Raw genomic sequence first — 3,959 nt, forward strand, 5'->3', positions numbered from 1 at the left:
TGTTAGGTATCAAGTAAATCTTTTAGTCAAATGACCTTTATTGCTCTTCAGCTTGTTAGCCATTAAAATATGAGTCTATTACACACCCATAATTATTATATTTTGCAAATTACTCTGCTAATTTTTTTTCTATGTCATTCAGTGCAAAAAGTGAGGGGAGCAAAGAAGACTAAGTCCAAGAAAGTCAGCAAGGAAGAAATTAAAACTGAATCTGATCAACAGGTGAGAAAGATTAGTGGTTGCAAAGAAGCTAAATTTCATGTTCGAATTTATTTGGTGGACCTATGCTGTACGGGCATTGTTTGTTAATGCATCCATTCATTTGACCAAGTTACCTTTTAGGTATTACCTGATTTGCCAGTTTGTCAAATGAATTTAGGATGTTTTATTGTAATTGTAACACTCAATTTGTACCATACAATCTAAAACTATACAGTTTATTGATGAATTAAACCTAGATTATTCATAATCTTTTATAGCACCCTTAAATTAAATTTGTACCTTCATATGGTGCATTTTCACCGTTTCAATCAGCTCAATGCACTCCACAATGTTTCATTTACTCCTCTAATTGTCTGTATTTAACTTATTGTCATTGTATAAAAAAGATGTCATCAGATAGGCGGCTGTCATACTGGTACCACAACCATATTATATGTCACTGTCTGCAGCCAAGTACTCATTCACATCTGCTTTAACCTTTACCGCCACTCGTGGGTCTATTAGACCCACCCCAAGTACATATTCTGTCATTGTGTCTTTGAATGAGTAAATAAAAACTTGAAACTCTAGATATGCTTCCTTCAACCATTTTTTGTTGTGTGGGTTGAGTTGTTTTTTAAATTTTCATGGAAATTGTATTTTATATGAATTTTTTTCACAACCCTATAAAATTCTTTAGCGCGGCCACTCGCGGGGTCTGTTAGACCCGGTAACGCACAAAGAGAGTTTTATTCCTCATGCCCCATTCGCCACTCGCGTGGTCTTTCAGACCCGCCGACAAGCGAAGAGAGGAATACGTTCGCCACCCGCCTGCCTGACGTGTCACTTACTTACGTATCAACTATGGTTGCCAATTTGGCATTCTTTTTGCCAAAAGCAAAATTTATAGATATTTTGTATAAGTCTATTGCAATAGTGGCAGGGAGAATGTCTTAATAAATTACTATTTACACAGATGTTTCTGTATTTACAATACAACAGAGTGATCAACGCAATACTAATTTATAGTGCACTTTCTGACTTTGGTATCAATTGGTTGTAATGGGTTATTTTTGAACGTCGATTTTGGCATGATTCCACAAAATAATCTTGTTGTGTCCTGCGCCGAGTCATGACCTGACCTAGCCGCGTGTAGTCTATGTCATGTGTACTCATGACCTTTTCTACTCGTTTTGCCCGCGACAGTTTACAAATATTATTACTTCTGCTTTTACAAAATATCGATATATTTCTACAACTACAATTGCCAGTTTTGTATTTTGCCTATTGAGGTGAGTAATTAGTATAAATTCATCATTAGCTGTATAAACTAGTACAATATGGTTATGACGTAACCCAAACTAGTCCTACTACTTAGCAGCCAGTTCATGTGCATAGCTGAAGTTGGTAAGGACATTGCAGGTTTTACACGTTGGTTCTTTTCAGGAGACACGGACACAGAGTGTGTTGTAAAAAGAAATAAAGATGATAATAGATTAGCTAGCCTCTATGATTTTTGCTGATAGTGAACAGATCCAATAATCCTGGGTTTCAGTGTGAGTCAGATTATTTCTAGTTATTTCCACACAATCTCTCCATGTTGGCTTCTATCAACAGTAATGGGTGGTGGGTCCCTTCATACGGTACAAGCCATCGTCATGCTTGTGATACCAAATGCTATCAGTCCATTTAACGTTACTAAACCGGGAAAGACTCTGTATCATAGTTCTTTATCATTCAATGGACTCAATAACTAAAGTAAATTACGTTTCTCGTTTCAACAGTGAAATGGCGGACAGAAATATATGGGAACAACTCCTGTCTGTTGAGCCGGAGAACAGCTCTGAAGAGGAATCTTCATCTGAAGAAGATTTATTTCAGAATCAGTTTGACGTTGAGGATGGTGAAATGGACGAAGCAGTTGGTGGGGATGATGATGATGATGATGATGATGATGATGATGATGATGATGATGATGATAATGACTTGCAGACTGCCAGCTATACCGAGCTATTGCCTGTGGTTGCAACCAACACCGAGCTGTTGCCCGTGGTTGCCAACGACATCGCTTCAGATGCTGGCTGCTACAAGTCACGGATGGTAGATTGGAGTAAGACCAAACCTGCAGCTACCAAAACGCCAGCCCGCAATATTTTGAGGTTACCTCATGACCGCACTCCCGCAACAGGACATGTGGAGACACCAGAGAGCGCCTTTCAGCTGCTTTTCACGGCGTCCATGATCGACGAGTGTGTAAAATACACAAATATTGAAGGGAGGAGGGTGAAAGGCATGAAATGGACAGTCTGCACAAGGGATGAGATCTCTGCCCTTATTGGGTGCTTGCTGTATGCAGGCTCCAGGAAGGAAAACATGACAGATATAAAGATGTTGTTCGATGTTTTGGATGGACTGCAAATGTTACGGGCTTGTTTCTCTCGGAACCGTTTTTCGTCTCTTTTGACTTACATGCGGTTTGACGACAAGGAGACGAGAAGCCAACGAAGAGCCAGGGATCTGTTTGCTCCAATCAGGGACATTTGGAACAAGTTCCAGATTGCCCTTCAGATGCACTATGCGCCGGGAGAAGCCCTCACAGTAGACGAGCAACTTGTCAATTTCCGTGGTCGTTGTGCCTTTCTGCAGTATATGCCCTCGAAGCCTGACAAGTATGGCATCAAAATATTTTGGGTGTGTGATGCCGCCAACGCCTTTCCGTGCTACGGCATACCATATCTTGGAAAGGGAACACAGCCCAAAACAGCCAGCAGTGTTGGAGCATCTACTGTTCTAAACCTGGTCCAGCGCTATTTTCAGTCTGGAAGGAACGTCACATGTGACAATTACTTCACAGACTTCGAGCTGTCCCAAAACCTGCTGCGCCAAAAGCTAACTCTTGTGGGGACAGTAAGGAGGAACAAGACGTTTTTGCCTCAGATATTTAAGGACAAAAAGCATCTCTCCCTTCACCAATCCATGTTTGCATTCAAGAACAGCACCACACTGGTGAGCTACCAGACCAAACGGAACATGAATGTGAACCTCCTCAGCACTATGCACAAAGGATCAGATGTTGACACCTCCACAGCTGCTGCAAAGCCAGAGATAGTGCTGTACTACAACAAGACAAAGGGGGGAGTGGATACAATGGACAAGATGGCACACGCCTACACCTGTAAGCGCAAGTCCAAGAGATGGCCAATGGTCATTTTTTTCAACATGTTGGACCTGTCAACAATTGCGGCTAGAATCATCTGGAAGGCAAAGTTTCCACTCCACCCCTTATCTGGCGATGACAGCCGCAAAACATTTATAATGAGTGTTTCCAGGGGGCTCATGAGGAACCACCTACAGTTGAGGGTGTGCTTGCCAAACCTGTCCTTTGAACTCCGCACCACCATCAAGCAGGTGAGATTTTGCTCTGTTTTTAGTTTGTCCAGTCAGTTAAGGATTAATAAGACTTCCATGGCATGGGTTTGTATCTACGTACTTATGTACAATTACAAGTTTGAAGAACTCAATGATTATCGGCTGTTTGCAGTCCACCACAAACGGTTGTAAACGAAGATTATTCAAACATGTAAGGTCTCGTAGGTCCTTATCCGAGAGTGATAAAAGAAATTACTGTAGGAGTTAGCGGTTAGCGTTCTGTTTGGTTCTTTCTTCCCATTATTGTTCACCATAATCTTACTTTAGTAACACCTTTCAATGCCCTTCTCACCCTTTTTTATTGGCCCATACCATGACTTTCACATTGC

The sequence above is a fragment of the Berghia stephanieae genome, chromosome 2, assembly GCF_034508935.2.
Source record: "Berghia stephanieae isolate SIO BIC M18660-M18661 chromosome 2, UCSD_Bste_1.3, whole genome shotgun sequence".
Lineage (NCBI taxonomy): Eukaryota > Metazoa > Mollusca > Gastropoda > Nudibranchia > Aeolidiidae > Berghia > Berghia stephanieae.